This window comes from Vicugna pacos, chromosome 11 (assembly GCF_048564905.1).
Source record: "Vicugna pacos chromosome 11, VicPac4, whole genome shotgun sequence".
Classification (NCBI taxonomy): domain Eukaryota; kingdom Metazoa; phylum Chordata; class Mammalia; order Artiodactyla; family Camelidae; genus Vicugna; species Vicugna pacos.
In genome coordinates this window covers 10,605,618-10,625,176 of record NC_132997.1, presented here as the reverse complement: position 1 = coordinate 10,625,176, position 19,559 = coordinate 10,605,618, and the positions used below count along the sequence as shown (strand labels likewise).

General features: G+C 40.9%; 1 long non-coding RNA gene across 4 annotated transcripts in view; it reads left to right on the top strand.

The window, feature by feature from the left end:
* The window catches only part of LOC140699633 (uncharacterized), a 48,888-nt gene that overhangs the window by 16,223 nt on the left and 13,106 nt on the right, over nucleotides 1-19,559 (top strand). The window contains exons 1-3 of one of the 4 annotated variants that reach the window (XR_012077870.1): nucleotides 14,820-15,033; nucleotides 15,337-15,463; nucleotides 19,189-19,259. This is a non-coding gene — a long non-coding RNA (uncharacterized lncRNA). Of the gene's footprint in view, nucleotides 1-7,840; nucleotides 8,048-8,578; nucleotides 8,804-14,819; nucleotides 15,034-15,336; nucleotides 15,464-19,188; nucleotides 19,260-19,559 lie in introns of those variants that run through there. The other 3 variants (XR_012077872.1, XR_012077871.1, XR_012077873.1) reach the window with 3 other exon arrangements.

Here is a 19,559-nt window from a genome sequence, read left to right as displayed (position 1 = left end):
GTTACCTTCTACAATTTGTAAGTACTAAGCTTGTGAAGTGCCCAGTAATCCAGGGGGTATGTGTCTGTGTCTGTGTCTGTGTCTGTGTGAACGTTGGTGTGTGTGATTTCAGGAAGGTAGAAAGAAATTCCATATAGACTTCTGATACCTTTCTCCTCCATTTCAAGGTGTTGGCATATATTTACACTAATAAACTGATATTCAGTTGTCATTTGGCATATTGGGAATAAGACTTTCTCATACTTGTTTCAGAAGGGTTAGGGAGCATGAGCTTAGGAAATGGGAGGAGATAGAGGCAGGGAGGTTCTTTAAACTTTGTGCAGAATTAGAAACAGTAACTTTTCTCTTTTCTTCTAAAGCAAACTGGCACTGAATTGTAACATACTATTACTCAGAATTGCTTTTCTGATCAGATACAAGTACCTCAGATTTTTTAAGGCAACATGAATGATGAAATGTGTTTTAGCAGTTATTTTTAAAAGTAGTCTCTTTTCAAGTAAAAGGCTATAGCCTGTTCTTTCTTCCAGCGGTACAAGAAATTCCCATTGTTCTGTTGAAATGATCTATGTGCTTACTTTCTTTTCTTTTTTTCTTTAAGTGCTTTTTTCATTGTGGTTTGAATGAATGTTTAAAATTTCTGGATTTTGATCTTTAGAACATGCTGATTTATCAGAACTGTTAAAAACCTGATTGTTCATTGCTCCTTGTTTGGTGGGGCACCCTATTGATTTCTGTTGTCTGTTAAAGAGTGAAATTCTTCCTCTAGCCTGCAGATCATTAAGTGAATGGTTTGCAGTGTGCCTTTAAAATTATTTGTATGCATTGAGCATGTTTGTCCAGTGAATTTTAAATTGACTCATTGTAATGACTTTGATTTGATTCTGTGGCTTTTGCTCCTCTCCACAAGAATTTGAATTCTCTGTTGCATTTTGTATACGTGTTCTTAACAGGGGAAGAAATTTTGCATATTTTACAGAGGTGGGTTTTCCTATCCCCTCTGAATGCCTTCTAAAATTGATACAATAAAAATCAGTTATTGCAGTGCATAATTATTTCATAAATTATTTTTTGGCATAATCAGAAACAATGACCAAGAATGATAATAAAAAATACGAAAACCTTCCTTCCTTTGAAGAATAGAAATCAGGTAGTCAGGCTCCCGCATGCTTTGTGCCTGACACACTTACTCTCATGTCATTGTGTATCATGATTCGGAGATGGTATTGTTTCAGGTTTATAGATTTTTGTTTTAATATTTGTGTTGAATTCTTTCTCCAGGCTGATGTTTCCTCTTGGGTTTGTGGAAAGAGTAGAAGGGAAACAAATACTTTGTTTTGTTTTCAGGAGGCCTGAGTTGATGGGAAAAGAGTTGAGGGTGGGCTGAGGAAAAGAGTGACACTCCCTCTCCTCCTGGCTGAAATTGATAAACAAAGAAATCAATTAAGTGTATCGATAATTGACCAAAAGAATTTAGCGAGCCCAAACTGGCTAGAAATACACAATGGAAATTACTGAATTCAGCTTCAGAATGAGGTGCTTTACCAAGTAGAAGCAGCTTAGAGCAATCAGAAAATCAGTAATATGATGAGATATAAATGGAATATTATATCTTTTATTGCTGAAACTTTTCTACGTTAAGTTGTGTAGAGCTAAAATTAAGTTTCAATCACCAGGAGTTAAGAGAGTGAGTGGTACTGTAGGATCGTTATTCACGGATGTGCCTAGACCCTGTTAGAGTGGCTGAAGATGGCAGGAAAAGACCCACATCCAGGATTTTCATCCTAGGGTGTCCTCCATAATGGTTCCATGTGGAAGCAGATGATTGGGTTAACAAATTGTAACACACCCCAGTCGCCTCTGAATTTTAAGAAGAAAAAATATGCTTTGATACTGCTTTATAAGCAAGTTCCTGTGCATCCTCACTCCAGACTCCTTGCCTTAAAAAGCAGAGACAATGCTTTGCTTGTGTAGTTGAGGTTTTAGATAGCACTCTGCTGGTTGTAAAGCAAGGACCGAGACCCTCAGCTATAAACGCTGGGCTTGTGTGTTGTTAGATAGTGTATTATCCCCAAAACAAGGACCCGGCTGGTCTGGTGGTCTGCTTTTTAATGAACATATCTAAAAATGTATCTTGTTCCCCTCACCCCATGACTTCCCTAAAGATACACTAATCCTTTGTACTCATTGTGTATTCTACAACCTCTGCCTCATCCTGTCTTTCCCGAATTTCCTCCTTACTATCTCACAACTGTTAACAAAGTTTTCCTTTGATTATACCCTATAAATATGGGAGCATTTGAGAGGCTCATGGAGATGGCTCCCTACTCCCTCTCGATTTCTTGACTTTTTCCACAGAGTCTTGAATAATCATTCCGTGTCAGTAAGACTTCTGCCAGCCAGAACCCACAGTTCCAGGTGAGAAGGATGCAGGCTTTATCTCTCCTACCGGAGGCAGAGACAGAAGAGAATTGAGATATGCTCCCCCGTGATCCCTTCCTGCCCCAGGTCTACTGCACTTCACCTGCAGCCTTCGGGCCTCTGCTCAGAGGGCCTCTGTCCCAGGACTGACCTCAGCGTTTTCTTCCCTTGTCAATATTTCCTGTGCCTTTCAGAACTTGGTCTCTTCTCTGCAATTCAAACCTGGCAGATGTGATGGTGGTCAGCGTGCTGGTGGGCAGTCCTTTGGGGACCCCCAGGAGCCATGCTGATTCTCCTGAGTCTCTCAATCGGGGTTAAAGAACAGTCCAGCACCGAAGGAAGCCCATTCTCGAGCGGTCAACAGATCATTTCATCACTTTCATTTTATTTTTCAATTTTTGATGGAGAAATTATTTGTAGCGAACTGTTCCAGATATTCGCCGCCTGCTTTCCTCATCACCATTCCTTGTTGTCTCTGGTGCTAGTTTTATAAACCAGGTTTCTTCTCTGGTCATTTCTGGCAGCTGGGCTTGCCGAATCCTTGATCTGTATTTGAAACAGAATGCTTCCTCGTGATGTCAAGGTGATTTTCCTATTTCTGAATATTTCGTGTACACTCAGCAACTGTTTCAAGTGAAATGCTCTTGTCCAATTTCGGTTAACTCACATTTGCTGATCTCCTGCTTTCATGCTGAGAGCAGTTTCTTTTTCCTCTAATAAAAGTTAGCAATTTGCATTTACTATGGAAGATACTGGCCCAAGGTCCTTTTGTTCTTAAGAGTTTTAATAATATTCACCCATTAAAATGTACAGCGGTTTTTACTCTATGCCCAGAATTGTGCATCCCATTCAATCTTAGAATATTTTCATCCCCCCAACAGGAAGCCCCGTACGCATAAACAGACATTCTCATCTTCCCCATCCTCCCCCAGCCCCAAGGAGCCAATTTTCTCTCTGTGGATTTGCCTGTGCTGGACATTTCATGTAAATCGAGCCACTTCATATAAGTGGAAACGTCTATTGTGACTGACTTCTTTCACACTGAGTAACGTTTTCAATGTTTGCTCATGTTGTGGCCTTAGTCACTATTCTGTGCTATGCTATTGCTGAATAACATTCCACTCTATGGCTGGGCCCCACTGTTTACCCATTCATCAGCTGATACGCATTTGGGTTGTTTCTGTTTTTGGCTGTGATGAGTAATGTCGCCGTGAACACTCATGTGGTATTATTTATGTGGATATTTGTTTTCCGTTCTCTTACGTGTATGCCCAGAGAGCAGAATTGCTGGGTAAGTCAGAAACGAAATGTTCAACTCTCTGAGGCCCTGCCAGGCTGTTTTCCAAAGTGGCCACGCTGTGTTACATCCTCACCAGCAAGGGCTGCGTGCTCCGCTTCCTCTGTGTCCTCTTTAGTGCTTGTTACCCTTTTTTTTTTATTATACCCTATTGTAGTGAGTGTGAAGCGGTTTCTCCTAGTGGTTTTGACTTGATTTCCCTTACAGCTAATGCTATTGAACATCAGTATATTGTGCTTTATGGACATTTGTATATTTTCCTTGAAAAATACCTTTTCAGATACTTTATTAACCTTTTAATTGAGTTGCCTTTTTATTGTTGACTTGTAGGTTATTTTTTTTTCTTCATTTTGAGATACAAATTCCTTACCAGATAAGTGATTTGAAAAAATTTTCTCCTCTGTGTTGTTGTTTCACTTTCTGGATGGTGCCCTTTGAAGCAAAGTTTTAAATTTTGATGAACTGCAATTTGTCTCTGTTTTCTTTGTTTCTTGTGCTTTTGGGGTATTATTTAAACTCTGAGGTATTTTATTTAAGCTTTTATATATAAAATAACTTAATTCTTAGGACCGTTATAGGAGATGGGTGCAGTTGTTGTCCCCAGTCTATGGATAGGAGACTGAGATGCAGAAAATTTCACTGAAATATCAGTGTCACATCTACCTAGTGCTGTGGGATTTCAGACCCTCATGTTTGTCCCCAGCATTTGTGATCTTCACCACCATGCTCCACTACTGCCTGGAATCGTTAATGAAAATGACTTTCATTTTTTGATTTCTTGTTAGTTGGTTTTCTCATTGGGGACCTCATCTCCTTATTTTCCTTTCGGATATCAGTGTAGATTTATTTTAGGTCTCATGTAGGCAGAAGCATTGCTATCAGTTAACTTCTTTATTACTCACTCTCCAGTGATGATTGTTACTAGTTGACCTAACCAAGTCATGCTTAAGTCTTTCCTGCTAATGACACTAAAAACAGTCATGACTTATAGAATGCTCAAAGAAAGTACTTGATTGATTTTATTTTGCTACCCAATCAAACCAATCAAGTAAAAACCCCAGTGTTGACACAGACTATAAGCCTTCCAGTATAGGGTCACTGTCTTCCTTGTGTTTCATTTATTTGGTCACAGTGTCTGGATAGTGACTTGCTGTCCAGCAGTTTTGTGAGGATACGGTGCTCGTGAATCATTGTAAGGACAGAATTTTGACAACAGACTGTGTTGTTCATTTCACAAGGGAAAAGATAATATAGAAATACTGCTCAGATCTATTTTAAAATTAAGCTTGGAATTTTGAGAAGAATTCAAGAAACCATACAAAGCTCTTTTTCACTAATTTTAGATCTATCTTAGACACATGGTTACATAGCAGAGTAACTTATCAAGTACATTTGACAATAGGTGTGTAATATTGATTATTTGTTTTAGTTGAAATATTCTACCTGGGATAAAGTAATCAGTGCCCATAAATGAACAAATATGTTTGTATTTCTATGCAACATGGGAGCAGAGTTCATGTTTCTATATAATATGTATGACTGTGTGTTTTAATCTGTCTGTCAGTGTTTTTATAGTTTTTCAGCCATGTTGTAACTTCAGAATTCTTCTAACATATTCACTCCCGATACTACTGCAGTTTGTACTGTGTATCCTATCTTATGCATGGGATTCCACTGTCCCCTCAGTGAGGAATTTCCTCTCCTATTGAGCTAGTAGCAGAGTTAAAGGAACAGTGATTTCAAGGCCTTTGCTCTCCACGTGTTCGCAGTTGCCTGTCAATCACGATTTTCCCTTTCTTGTGTTTTCATTGTGCAATTAGAATTTTTGAAAATAATTATTAATATGTTTCACCAGTCTCCCTAGAAACTTGATGTGTTTGTGCTTTTCAGTTTTCAATTTATGAAAATTGTAAATGCACACTTGTTTTTAAGTAGTCCTTTTACACTAGATATTTGTTTACCTCTTTATAGTTAAATTAATTTTTCCCAATGAATGAATCGGTGTGCATGTTTTAAAAGATACCTTACTTTTTATTTTTCTTATTCTAACAGGTATATTCGTTGTACAGAATTTAGAAAATAAGGATAAACACAATAATAACTTAAAAATGGCCTCTAATCTCACTTGTAGATACAGTTGTAATGTTTGAAATTGAGAATTACAAGTCCTCTCACTTTGTTCTACTCTTTCAAGTAAGTTTTGGTTACTGAGACCCTCGAATTCCCATATGAATTGTAGCAGAAGCTAGTCAGTCAGTTATTGCAGAGGAGCCCGCTGGGATTGTGATCGAGACCACGTTGTATATGTGCTTCACTCTGGGGAGCACTGCCATCCCAAGAATATTGTCATCTGATCCAGTAATTTGCGTGGTTTGTCTTTCCAGGTATTTAGGTCTTCTTTAATTTATTTCAGCAATGTGTATGGTTTACATAGTATTATTTTACTTTAATTTTTGCCTTTATACTGAGGACAAGTGTGCAAGGTACCAGGATTAGAATTGTATTATAGCCCCGCAACTTGCTGCCACCATGGACGCTGTGGTCTCTCTTTGCCCTTTGTAAAATCTCGCACAAAATAGGACCTAAGTAACTCTCTCTTGAAAGAATGATTATATGATTGCTGGATGATGCTTGAGAGTCCTTGTGATGATGTCTTTTTCCCAGACTTTCCCCTCTTCTTAAATATGCCCTTTCTCTTCCTTTCCTCCAGCCTGGGTTTCAGCCTGCCTGTGGCATTGATTTTCCTTGTCTATGGACTCTTCCTTTCACTAGTTCATGATAATGTTACATGTCGGCTGTGGAAACTTGCTAGATGTCAAGAAAGAGCAAATCCATTGCATGCTAGTATTTTTAGAGTGTGTTATTGAATTATCAATTGAATTAAATCAGGCTGACCCATTGAGCCATCCCCTGAGCTCTTTTCGCCTTCCTACTGGTGATACTGCTCTCGTTGCTGCATGTGCCCTTCCCCCAGACTTAGTTTTGGAGTTGAGTAATTCACCATCACTGGAGCCCTCTCTTGAAAAGATGAAGAGAACATTTGCTCCTTCTCCCTGCTTGGGGACTTGGATGAGATGAGGTAACAGATAAAGAATGGAGCCCCACCTCATTCTGACCACTGCTCTTTCCGTTCATTTCTCCAGGGGAAGAGTACAATTCAAAAATATAAAGATTGTGAGCTAATGAAATATACAAGACAACCGATCATTTATTAAATACACTTTCATGCCAGAAACAAATGCATTATACACACAAAAAGCACATGAAGTACGGTAGTACTGTGGTTACAAACGTGGGCCGAGTTCGAGTCCTGCTCTGGAGTGACAAGTTCTGTGAGATGGAGAACTTGTAGGTCAGCTTAGCCTCTCCCGGACTTTTTTTCTGTCCTGCAGAGACAGGGCTCGCTAGTCATCCCTCCCCCGTAGAGGTGCTGTGGGTTGTAAATGATGCGCGTGGGCAGGCCGAGCACAGCTGCTCGTTCCTCGTAAGTGCAGGATAGCACAGCTTTTGCGGTTACGGCTTTATGATCGCACCGTGTAGACTCTCAGTGCTCCGAAGGGATGTCTTGCGGATTGGAGATGGGATTCTCACTTCTGTAAATACCCAAAGATTGTGTTATTGAGCCTTGCTGATATAAATCTATTCTTTAGAAAGTACATAATGTAGATATATTTTTCAAACATGCATGCTTTTTGTCTTTTATTATTTATACTTCTACCCTCTCATCACGTGGTGTGACTTTTGATGGAATCCAGGAAACAGTCCTAAGCCACCTGCCTCTTCACACTTCTTCGTGATGGTTTTCTTCCTTGACTAGAAGAGGGTTTTGCATAGGAAATTTTGTTTGCTCCCCTTCTCTTGGAGTCTCCCTGTTTGTCTGCCCATCTCTCACCTGTCCATCTGTCCATTTCTCTACCCACTCATTCTTCTAACTTGTTCCAAGAAGCACTTCAGGCAGCTTACAGAAGAACAGATACCAAATAAACAGGTGAGAAAATGGGGCCAAGTTCACAAATTGAGGCTCGGAGTTGAGCCTGTGTGAGAGTTGCAGGCGTGAGACACACGCCTCTGCCTTGTGACTTATACGATAGACAGCATCAATGTGCCTGAGGCTCCCAGCACACACAGGGAAGCAGGGTTTGTGGGAGATGCTCACTGGCTGTGAAATAAATAAGTGGCTTAGGAGAAGCCCAGCCTTTCCAACTACTAAGACTTAGGAGAATATTTTGAGTGTCTTCCAAAATCTGAGTATTGCATCTTTTCTTTTTCAGAGTTTTATGTATAGTTGGTTAACATTCTATAACTGGAAATTTCTCCAAAACTGCTGCCCACGTGAGTCCCATGACTCGGGAATGGGGTGGTTCTGCTCATTGACGGGTGTTGGCCAGAAACGGAAAATGACAGCCTCAAAGGAGCCTGGGATTTGTCAGTTATGTTTTGTCAGTGCTGTGGATTTCAGAAAATGCTTTTACCGTTTCTCTCCATCTGAGGAAGCAGCGTGCTCTCTTCCCAGCATAAGGAGCTCAGGGTCTCGGGATGGTGGGGGCTGACTGCACTGCCGTAAAGACAGCTGAGCTAGTCACTGCAGGTGTGGTGCTTTCACGTAGTGCATTTCATGTTTTTTAAAAGGTTTCAACAGGTAGTTAATTAACTGAGTTAATTAACATTTAATAAATATGAGGCTTTTTTGAAAAGACAGTTATAGGCAGAATATAAGTTGTGAACACTTTAAAAATGGCTTCATTACTGAAATTTCAGTAAGGAAGATTCAGTTTAATCTTATTTACGCCTCTCTTTAAAAGTAACAAAGAAACAAGACAGAAAAAGCAGAGGATTATTTCTGTTCTTCCTCTCGGTTTGCAGGTGCCCTCACCTCCAGTGGCATCCATCCAGACACCAGCACTGACACTGGCCGTGCTCAGAAATGCCTCAGCCCTGAAGACACAACTGACAAATAGAAGGGAGCCGCGGCCTGTTACAGCGGGTGCTCTCACTTTGTGGGTCCTTATGTAACTGCGTGGTGTTATTCAGGATCGCCCTTTCTACACTGTGTGACGGTGCTGCGGTGTCTCCTAGTTATTTGTTTCTGTAACTACTCATGTATTTTTTTCAATGTGTGGTACTAGACATCTAAAAATGCATTTTTCAGATGAAAAATAATGTGTATTTAATATGAAAGTCTGAAAAAAGAGTCAAAAGGGTCTATCCTGGTCCCAGTACTCAGAGATAATAATTAACACTTTAACATCTATTTTCTGTTCTTTTCATCAATGTGTATCAGCTCTGTCATAAAAACCAGCGAGCACTGTGTGCATGTTTACTGTGTGGAGACCTCCATTTTCCATTCGGCTTATTACACATTTTTCTACAATATTCTCTCTCCCCTGACATGATTTTTAATTACCAGTATAGCAATCTGTTTTGTGGAGGCATCGTCCATTTTACTTTGTACTTAAGTAAACTTTTAAATTCCAAGTATACTTACTTGAAATTCTGAAAAGAGAACTGTGGTGGTACCTAAAGTCCCCTACTTCCCTTCCCCTTTTTTCCTGAGAGTAAAAGCTGCTGACAATGTGGAGTATATATTTCATGACCTTTATGCCTTTGTCATATATATATATACACACATACATACACGTATATGAGAAATCTATGTATATGTGTGTGTATATATGCTTTATTGAAAAATAAGGCCATACTATATGTTTTCTGCAGCTCGGTTTATTCACTAACGTATATATCATAGACGTCCTCCCCCTCCAGACTCACCCGGTCCTTTCAGATAGAGTAAAGGGGTCTCCTGATGTGCAGGTTTGGTCTCTTGTGTAACGACACCTTTCGTGGGAGAGTACTGTGGACAAGGCCTTGGACCACGCCGAAACGCCGCTACTTTAGTGCCCACAGCTCGCCGTGATTTACCGCATCATTGTCTTGATGGTGAACACTTAAGTTTTCTCCATTTTCCACTGTCAGAAAGGGTGTTTGACTGGCATCCTTCTTGTACAAACATTCCTGTGATCTTGTATGAGTATTCCTTTAGCTAAGGTTTCTGGAAATTTACTCCTTGGATATGACAACTTCATACATCACAGGATCCTTTCAAGTGAATCTAGAAATTCCTTCTCCTGTGGGGAATGAAAAGATGTAGAATAAATTATGTAACCAATTCTCTATCGCTGGATATGATTTCACTTCAGCTTTTCTTCCCACCATTGTAAACAGTGCTGTGTAAATGTTCTGATGAGTACATCTTTTTGAACTGATTTTTTCTAAATGTAACGATTCCTAAAAGTGGAGTTCAGCCTGTGTGCACACACGTTTTTCAGAGTTTACATATCCATTGACATGTCATCCTCCAAAAGATCGCTCACAGTTTGTTGTCTCAAAGATGGACACTAGCTATAATATCTTTTAAACATATTTGCCAATATGACGAGCAAAATGATTTTCATTATTTTAGTTTGCACTTGATGACCAGTGAGGTTTTGAGCATTTTTCACTCATTAGCCATATGACTTTTAAAAAGTGAATGATCCCTTTTGTCCTTTGCAAACATTTAAGTGGGGGAGCTTCTAGTTGCTTTGTGACAGCTCAATGTATATTATGAACATTAACCCCTTGTCTTCATCAACATGTATCACAGAGCTTTTTCTTGTCATTTCTTGCCTTTCATTTTGTTCAGTAGGTTCATTATTGTTGTGGCCCAAAATAATCTTAAGATAGTAAATGTCTTCTTTTTGGGTTTTATTCTTAGAAATGCTTTCTTATAATGGTATAAATTTCTTCTGTAGGTTTTTTTAATCTCTAAGATGGAGATGATAATGGTACTTGTTACAGTGAGGAGAAGCTGAATTGATATGAGCAAAGAGTTGTATTTGCTCTTATTAGTACTTTCTAATATTTACATCACTTTCTGTAATTTTTCTTGCGGTCATTTTGACTGGAATAGAATTTGTTTTTTCCAGGTATTCTCTGATTGTAACAAGACAATTATTAAATTCATACTTTGCTTTTTAATTTGAAATCTCACCTGTAAAAAATACTTATGTACACTAGAGTCTCTTTTTGAGCTCATGATTTATTTCTGTCAGTCTTACTTTCTTACTCTAGCACTATATCTTACATATTGTAAAAATTTATTTAATATATTACAGTGTGAATTTTTTGATTCTTTTTTCGATCCCTAAATTTCTTGGCTTGTATTATGACTTTATTATTCCTGAAGAATTCTAATATAATTTTTTCAAGTTAAAAAAAACAGATAAGTGTTGTCATGGGATTTTTTAGTAATTTTGAATTATCTTTAGGAGAACGTACATCTTAAAACTGCTTTCCTCCATACAATATGTTGATGTCTCTACTTTCACACTTCTTACTTTACCCCTCAGTACAGTCCTGTACTTTCTCCATGTACAACATGGGCATTGTTTTTGAGTTTATTCCAGATTATTGTTGATGTTTTTGTTAATTTTTTAAGTGAGAAATTTTTACTATTATGTTTTTTAACTGTTAAAACTGACACCTAGGAAGGCAGATTCGGTTTGTAAATACTCACTTTGTAACTTCTCATTTAAAATTGTAAGTATTAAGTACTTGTTACAGAATCCTTTCTTTTCTGTTTTTAAAAATTTGTTTCCAAGATTCTCAAAATGGTCATAGCTAAGTAGTATAGGTGGGGAGACAGATGGAGAGAGGTAGTGTGGCTCATGTACAAACTGTGAGCACTTTCATGGCTGCCTTTATGCTGGAAAAGCTGCTGAAGAGTCCAGGTTAGACCAGGGGTGGCTTTGTATGCACTTGAAAGCCAGCTTTCCTGCCTGTATGGTGAAGCCTGGTAGGTGTGGCAGGTAGATGATCAAGGTCGAATGGAAGTTATTGGCTGCACAGAGCACTGTGTCTGAGAACTGGAGACCATCGCCATGGGAAATGCTTGGTGCCAGGAACAATGCAGAGGAGCTGGGGAGCCTTGTGTTAAGGATTTTCCAGCCCTGGGAGTGGGAATATCAGACTCTGCATTCAGATCTGAGTTTGAATTCATCCTCTTTAGTTTACTTGTCCTCTGACTTTGGTCAAGCTATATACCGTCTTTCACTTCCTGTTTTCTTGTCTCTCAAATTAGGAGAATTACAGCCTGCTGCTAGAGTGTTTGATCAGGTTAAATAATTTGTGTCTATAAGATGCCACGTACAGTCACAAGCTCAGTGAGAAATGGGCTGTCACCTGTACTTCTGCAACTCAGTGCTTGACAAGACATGGGGGAAAGCCAGTCCCTAATTTGTGTGTGATGCAAGTAAGAACAAAATTAATGTCTTGCCTTTCCCTAGCAGTATTCTTACAGCTGTGCTTCATTTACTTCTTTCCTCCTTTCCTTTCCCCTTTCCCATCCTCCAACAAAAGAGCCTCTCAGAAAAGTAGATTCAAATTACTTTAAAGGTTGGCTCATCCTCATGAAATGATAGTATCATAAAAAAAACTGTGCACATCCCAGAATATATTTTATTTGATTTACACACACACATGTGCATGCAAACACACACACACACAAAATCAGTCTACCTCCCACTTGCAGAGGGAGAAGGTCCACTTTTTCTGAGTTTTCATTCACAGAGAGTGAGAACAATGTCTCTTACACAGACTTTCACCAGGCTTCGTGCATGGTGTTTTTAATTGAATTTCTGTTTGTGGCCATATATATAGTCTCCTAATAGAAGAGAGAGAGTGGAGACATAGACATTCCGCTGAGATATTGGTGTCATCATATTTTAGTTGGAAAGGACTTAAGACAGCATAGAGTCGCAACATTTTATGGGTGAGAATCCATGATGTTGTAACTTGGACAAGAACCTGGGTCTTCTGCCATCTTGTCCACGCGGGTGAAGAGGCAACTGGGCAGGGGATAGTAGGGATCCTTCCTGCTTCACTTCCATGTTCTTGCTAGTTTTCATTTCAGCTGCCTTTAGTTTATGTTCATGAGGCCACTCATGGGAAGGTCACTCTGTCCTGATAGATTGAGTTTCTTATCAGCGAAAAGCTCTGGACCCACTCATATTTCCCAGAGTTTTCTGCTGACCTGCTGACACTTTATATAATTGAGACTTAAGAAAATACTGAATATAAAATCATTATTGTTATCATTTCCCCTCGAGTACCATAGGAATGGGGTGCTGTCTCAGGCTGTCTAAAGCCAGATCTGAACAAAGATAGGGTGATGGGCTGTGCTTCTGGACCTACACAGTCGAAGGGGATTTCCACCTTAGCTTTATAATCAGGCAGATTAGTTCAAATCTTGCCTTTACCAATTATTATCTTTGTGTCTTGGGGGAGAAACTGTACTTTTTTGTGTCCAAATTTGTTTATCTGTAAATAAGTTCAGTATTTATTTTAAGGTTTCTGTTTTAGAATTGAATGAGCTAATTCCTTCATTTAACCTAAAATAGTGATCGCATGGTTCTATGCTGGTGCCTTGGTAGTTGATTACTAAGGGAATCGGCAGTGAGAATGGGGGTGGGGGACCCCTGGATAATAGAGTTTATATTCCAAGATATGCTTGTAAAAGACTGGATGTGCAGTGGATTTCTAGTAAATATCTACTCCTTTCCTAATCTGCATTGATGGTTTATATATCTTTATACAAATATATGAACAATTTTTATTGCAATTTAAATATTTTTGTCGTATTTACATTATGTAGCTATAAAAATACGTGAAATAAAATGATTTGACTTTTATTTTCTTTTGAATAAGCAAAACAAAATAAAATAGAAAAGAAAAAAGTTTTGAAGGAGTAGAAATAATTTTATTTCTGTGGAATCAATTCCGTATAATAGGTTTTTTGTCGTGTTGTTAAACAGAATATAAAATTGATAGGTTGTGACATACTGGAAATGAGGAAACAGTGGAGACATACTACCTCTAATGCAGTCATTTTGTTACCAAGTCCAAACTCGTTCTGCTTGCTGCATGACAGGCCAATAAATGGGGAGATGAAATGTTGGAGTAAGGAATAGTGACTTTATTTGAAAATCTGGCAGACCCAGAAAATGGCATATTGATATCCAGTAGAACTCTCTTCCCCAAAGCAGAATTCAGTCTCCTTTTATACTAAAAAGCGGCGGGGATGTGGTTGGTTGTTGCAAACTTCTCGCAGTATGAATTGTTTGTCCTTGGAATCCTTTGTTCCTGCAGCTGTCCATGTGGGTCAAATTATGGTGCCCCCATAAATCCTCCAAATAAAAGAAAGGTTATTCTCTATTTTGCAACTTGCCATCTGTACATAAGTGTAGAAGAGCTAATATCCTTAAAGATCAGAGCCTGGAGAATAGGCTGTCCTGGATATTTCAGGCTAAAGGCAACTTTTTTTCAAAAGGTGCAGATAGCAAGTCGGAGCCTAGAAAACAAGGTACAGTTTTAAAGCCAAACAAACACATCTAACATGGAGTCAAATTTGTTCTTTTCTATTACAATTTCTTTTTCTAACTCATAAATAATTTTAGTAAGAAACATGAGAAATTTTTTTTATTTTTGCTTCTTAATAACGGATTACAACTACACTTGATTGAGCAGGGATGCTGTGCGTGCCTTGGGGTCACAGCAAACTCTTGTTGGGGGTGGTCGACCCTGCAACATGCCTGATGTCCCGTGTGTGTTGGTGAGGGTCCCCCTAACCAGGGGCTCTCTTCAGGAACCACCATATGGGCATTGACCTCTGGAGACCTCTTTTTCAGCTGCAGGAAATTTTTTCAGATTTTGTGATGGAAAAATCACTCCAGCTGCAGATAATCAGGGAATAAAGGAAGAGGAAAAGGGCTTGAAGTAGAGTAGAAGAGAAGGACAGAAGATCAGGGAACCTGGGGGTTGGCAGCGGGGCCCCGGGAGAGAGAGGAGCAGAGGTGTGGTGGGTCCCGGCTACGGAACCAGCTCCTGCACCTTTCCCCGCACCCAAGCCACACAGATTTTAATTGGGCCCAGGACTCCCTCCTGTCTGGATGTCACCCTGGGCAGAACTTTGAGAATCGAAGCTAAGGGGTGGTCAACACTCACCTAGGGGGTCACTGAGGACTTTGCTCAAGTCCACATTGACTTTTCCAGTCATGTGCCTTCACCTGTTCTTTATCTCAGTATCTGAGAAGCAGGAGCAAGGAACTCATGGAGAGATCCAGGAAGATATCTGACTGTGTTAAGAGACGACAGTCACAGCGACACGTGGAGCGAAGACACTTGCAGTAAAGTAAAATAACTTCACAACTATTGCATCAGAGCTGCAAGTGTGAGAGAGCCTAAGCCTGTCTCAGAGTGCAGGGGACAAGAGGAAAGGAATGGTAAAATTAACACTGACATTTGAAATTTTGTTAAAAAGAATGCTACTGTTAATTGTATCACTTGAATGTATGCAGGTGTTTTTCTATGAGCATTCATAGGTTCACAAAACCCCACCAGCCACTCTTGCTCCCATCAGGTGTGGGCTTTCTCAAGCACAGTGCCCTTCCTGCTTGGGTGGGCCACGCTGCTGGTCCTCGCCTGGGGCCGGACTGCTACAGGACACTGAGTCCCCAAGGCACGGCCTGGGATACATGACAGGAACATCTCTGCTCTTGGCTGAGGGCCTCCGTTTCCCCCTGCAGTGTAAGAATGCCGGTGACTCAGTTAGAAGCATGCATCCAAGCCATCCTTCCGTGTCATCACCATCTAGAAGCGGTGCCTGAATCTTCTGAATTTCTGCAGAATGTGGTTTACAATCACCTTGAACAAGTGAGTGTGTGTCCTCTTTCAAGTGGAGGAATTACTGCCGTTTTCCTGGAACTTACTCACCACTAGTCCATCTGATTTTTCTGTGCTAGGATTCAGTATAGCCTGCTAATAACTCTGCAGTCAGATCTTGAAACCCTGATGAAGAGGATTATTTATTTTCTTTCCTTATATGATAGTATTTTACTTTCAAAATTCTGAGTTTTCTGTTCTTGGAGGAATTTTTTGGGTGTTTGGAGAAACAACTTTGCTCTTACCATCTTTGTGACCTGTTGCTATATGCGTCTCACCTGTCTTCTGTCACTTGTGAGGCGGTTCCATTTGTGACCCTGTCCGGGTTATTCATGTTATAAAACATAAAATCTGTAAAAGTACAGAACCCTTTTACTCCGAAGACATTCCACAAATACTCCTTTAATCTGGGTGTGGTTTTAACAAGACACAATCATTAGAACATATACTTGCAGGTTGCCAGTGCAAAATCCCCAAATGAATAGTCTAGCTCAACATCTAAAATCTTTCTTATCTACCTTGGATATGTATGGATAAGTGAAGCAGTTTGCTAAGAACTCAAGACCAGGTTTAGGATACAGGCTGATGTAGCTCAGCAGGTCCTCCCAAGCTGATGCTCTGCCAGAGAGTGGGGTTGAGGGGAGAGGGCGTGCCCTGCCCTCCATGAGCTGACAGTTTCATGGCAAACACCTTCACCAGGTGAAGAAATTGGAGTTTCTTCTATGAACAGTGAGTCTGAAAAGAGCCCAAAAAGCGTGGGAGTGACACAATCCCATTTGTCTCAAGTAGGGGAGAGTGGCTGTGGGGCCACTTGGGAGACTCGTGAGTCCAGGTGGGCAGTGTTGGTGGCTTCCACTTGAGCGGTAGGACAGTCAGTGGGTAAAAGCGAACAGATTGAAGGCATGTTTAGATGGTAAAAAGAAAGAATTAAAGCTGTCTATGAAGGTAGGATGGAGTAAGGCCCAGGTTTCTGGGTGGATTAATGAGTTAAATGATGGTCCTGCTGTGTTCTGAGGACGGAAAGCTGCAGAGGGATTTCTGGGGGAAAACTGATGTGTTCAGCTGTGGGTAAAGTGAAAGGTTGTTAGATGTGTGGTCTGAGAGCTCAGGTGAGAGCCAGTAGTGAGTAGGGAGAGGGGAGAGAGACTTTCAAATAATTTTATCTTGTGAACATACATATAAGGATGAGTAATGACACACTTAACCCCTCTATATTCTGTATTTAAAACCCAGTAACATTTTGCTATATTGATTGCAGGGGTTCTTAATTTTTTAATACAAATAAAATAAATAGAAACAAAATAGTGGAGTTAATGAATATCTTAGAGTTGATGTGTGTCCTTGTATGTATTTTGATTTCTCATCTGTTTATAAACATAATCTACAAAAAGTTAACTTGCTTAGAATAAGAGTTAAACACAGGGACATGACACACTCTGTTGGGGGTTGAAGGTGATATCTTTGGCAAATTATGTAGCCTCTCTTTGCCTTTGTTGCATCTTCTGTGAATGCCCCCGGGCCCCTCATCACAGCTGATTTCCTAGACTAGAAGTTGGGAGGGAGGCTGCTGAAGGGAGTAAGAGGTGGCAACTGCTAGGAACAAAGAAGACAGAGACAAAAACAGATTAAAGCCGAAGAAACTGAGTCCTAATACCCTCAAAGGAGAAATAATCCCGCAGTGTTTTGAGCCACTTACCATAAGGGAAACAAAATCACGTGGATCCAAATCTCTTGAGCATATGTATATTGTGGGTGGGAGGGTATCATCAGAAAAGGGTTGAGAAGAGGCTTTTTGGTTTCCCTTAACGTTTTCAGTAAGAATGGGGCGCAGAAGCGAAAACCACCCGCTTCACAGTAGAAGGTGTTGTTTTGTGCGAAACTGACCAAAGTTTGGAAACCAGTCATCAGTGGTGCTGGGAAATGAAGAGGCTTCTGGATTGGGTTGGGCACTTGCTGTGACTTCCAGGTGACCTGCTGGCTGGGGGCTGTGAGGCGGGCAGTAGGTTTGCAGTGTGACCTGGGCATAATCCCTGGCTCTGAGGCTGCTGGTCTGACTAGCAGACCTGGGCAGATGCAGTCCTATTGGGGCATCTCGCGATGTGGCCTGGGACACCTGCCATGCTGAGGGCGAGAGGAGGGATCCCCTAAGGAGGTGTCCCTGTGAAGAGTAGAAACGTCCTCCTGCAGGGGAGGAAGAGCCTCTGAGCAGCGGGCCGGATGCACAGGCAAGAGCAGCCTGAGCACGGAGATTTCGGGGACCTGGAAGTCATAAAGTGGCCCGAACAGCCTTGTTCCTGAGAAACTGGAGGGAAAAGAAGCTGCAAATGCAGGCTAATTTCAGACCCTGTGGTGGGTCATGAGTGATAGGAAAGAAATGGTCAAGGAGGCACGAGAGAACCCTGTGGTTCTCCCAGTTGGGGCGTCACACCAGAGGGAGGAGCAGAGTTATAGACTTTGTCACTTTTTATCTGTGTGACTTTGAACAATATCACCCCACCTCTCTCTATATATATCTTCATCTGTAAAGTGACAGAGTGGCAACTCGTGTCATCAGAAGGCTTAGTTTAGCTCTGATCCTCTTTGTCCAGTCCTGTCAGTGCTGCCCTGCAAGGTTCTGCAGTGGCTGCTCTTACCCTGAGATGGGAGGGCGTAGAAGGGCATTGTAGCACCCGAGGGCAGGAAGGGGTTGCTTTAAAAGCAGACATGTAGCCACCTGCAGCTGCAGACCTACAGGCAGTTTGGTTTATGGTCGTGGAGAGGACTTTGGAGATCTTAGCATCGTCTTAAGACTTGTTTTCCCTTGGGGACCTGATTTGCCTTTGCAGATTAATGTTGAAGATTTGGGCTTCTGGCAAAGCTGTTTTCAGAGATGGGTATATATGTAACATATAGTATAAAAGGAAAGGTTTTATTTAATATTTGGGAATTTGTAGCTGTTGGGAACAGCTCTGTTGGCCTGGTTTCCACGGAGGACACTAGCGGTCGTCAGAGCGTGCGGGAGGGCAGGCAGCCTGCAGTGCTGCTGCGGGGGTTCTGCCCAGCAGGACGCTCTGCTGAGTTCACTCTTCTCTGAGTTTGGTTGCCAGAGGAGCAGACAGCAAAGTAATGAGTTCTGGTGGGATTGTATAATGACAGGAAGAAAGAGGGAGCCGTAGTTCTTCGGGACTACTATATTCTTTTGGTTCCTGATCCAGTGTGTCCCATTACAGAATTGATGAGTTGTGTCTATTCTGGGACTTGATTGAAGTAAACGTGCAGCCTGAATGTTAAGAGTTATGTTTTATTTGTCAGGAGGACTCGAGCCAGGATGACCGCCTCTCAGAACACTCTGAGGGACTGCTCCCAAGAGTAGGGGAGAAGCTAGGATTATATAGGAGCTTTACAACAAAGACCAGGTAGTCAGAACAATAAAACATTGCTTGTTATCTAAAGAAAGCCAGGTATCTCAAGTTCATGAATTTAATGCTTTTCAATATATGGGAGGAAGCCAACATTTGGGCTGACTGAATATATACTTTAGACAAGCACCTAGCTATCTAGGGCCAGTAATCTGTCCTTTCTTATTCTGAGTCTGCTCAGAGGGCACCGTTGTGAATGGCTGCAGGCCTGTCTTCACTGGGGGGTGGCGGCAGCCGCTGATGACTTGTTTTCAGCATTCTTTGTTTAGTGACATGGTTGCAATATTTTCATTCAATTTGTAGTATTTTCATTCACAGAAAATTATGATATTACCCTGATTATGGATAATCTGGAAGCTTGGAATGGAACCGAGATGGAATTACTGCAGGTAACTTCTACTTTAATAAGCCATGTGTAAATATGAACACGGAGGAAGCATACAAAAGGATTCGGTGGTGAATGGGAAGGGTTTCTGCACGTACAGGAGAAGGCAAGGCAGAATTCCTCTTCTTTGTGGGCAGGTATGTGAGTCCAACATTCCTTTCTGAAGTGCTTTCTGAGAACTGTATATGGTAATGAACCAACATTGACAAACGGTGGCACACATTGCATTTAAGAGCTGGCTGGCTTCAACTTGGGTATTGGACAGGTGGAATTCATAGGCAGTGGTCAGGTGGATGGGACAGAG